Raw genomic sequence first — 1131 nt, forward strand, 5'->3', positions numbered from 1 at the left:
GTGTTTTGATCATTGATATGTCCCAGCATGTAGAATAGTGCTTCCTCTTAGCAGAATCTCAAATACAGTTTGGTTGAATAATTAGAAAATAATTCTTTTATGATATCACATTAAGATCATTAGGTTCTACTCACATTCTGCAACTTACATGTTTTGCAATGGTAGAAAGAAAAATTATTTTAGATAAGCCCTGTCCAAAGTTGAACAGTAAGACTTTTTTCATGTCTATATACAATATATCCAGGGTAGTGTACCCAGTGTTGAACCCCTTTCCTCACCTCTTAGAAGGGAGAACAGATAAGTTTAGTCTAACTCACTGACACTGAAGGCTTTTCAAATTCTATGTGAGGTTTGACTGTCTGGAGCTTTGTTATGGCATCTTCATGCATGTGGATATGGGAGGAGGTAAACCTTTCTAAAGGTAACTTCTCCTAAAAATGAGCATTCTGTGTTTATTTAACTCAATAAGAACTTGAATTCAGAAACACAATATTCACTTTAATTTGACACCTTTATTTTCTCACAACTTCTATTCTAACCACAATAATGTCCCCTCAAAATGCTATTAAAACTGTTAGTTTTCCTACTGTCTTTTGGTCACTGATAATCACTGATGTGGATATGTTCATGAGCTAAAAACGGTAAACTTTTTAAAAAAATTATTTTTGATTATACATACTTATGGAGTACAGAGTTGACTATCAGTATTTGTATACAGTATGTGATGGTTAAATCAACATTATTAGATGTTCATCATTACAAATCATAATTATTCTTTGTGTCCCTTACCCAACTGCTTCCTAACTTCCCCCCACCTCCCCCTTTACCAACTCTAGTAACTATAGATCTGTTCTCTCCTTCTCAAAGTTTACAGAATTTCATTCTTTTTTATGGCTTAGTAGTATTCCATTGTGTATACATACCACATTTTCCTTATTGAGTTGTCCATTGATGGACATTTAGATTGGTTCCATATCTAGGCTATTGTAAATAGAGCTGTAATGAACATGGGAGTGCAGGTATCCCTTCAACTTAATGATTTCCATTCTTTTCGGAATATACCCAGAAGTTAGATTTCTGGATTGTGTGGTAGTTCTATCTGTACTTGTTAGACAGACCTACATACTGTGT

Source organism: Galeopterus variegatus, unplaced genomic scaffold, assembly GCF_000696425.1.
Source record: "Galeopterus variegatus unplaced genomic scaffold, G_variegatus-3.0.2 Scaffold17963, whole genome shotgun sequence".
Lineage (NCBI taxonomy): Eukaryota > Metazoa > Chordata > Mammalia > Dermoptera > Cynocephalidae > Galeopterus > Galeopterus variegatus.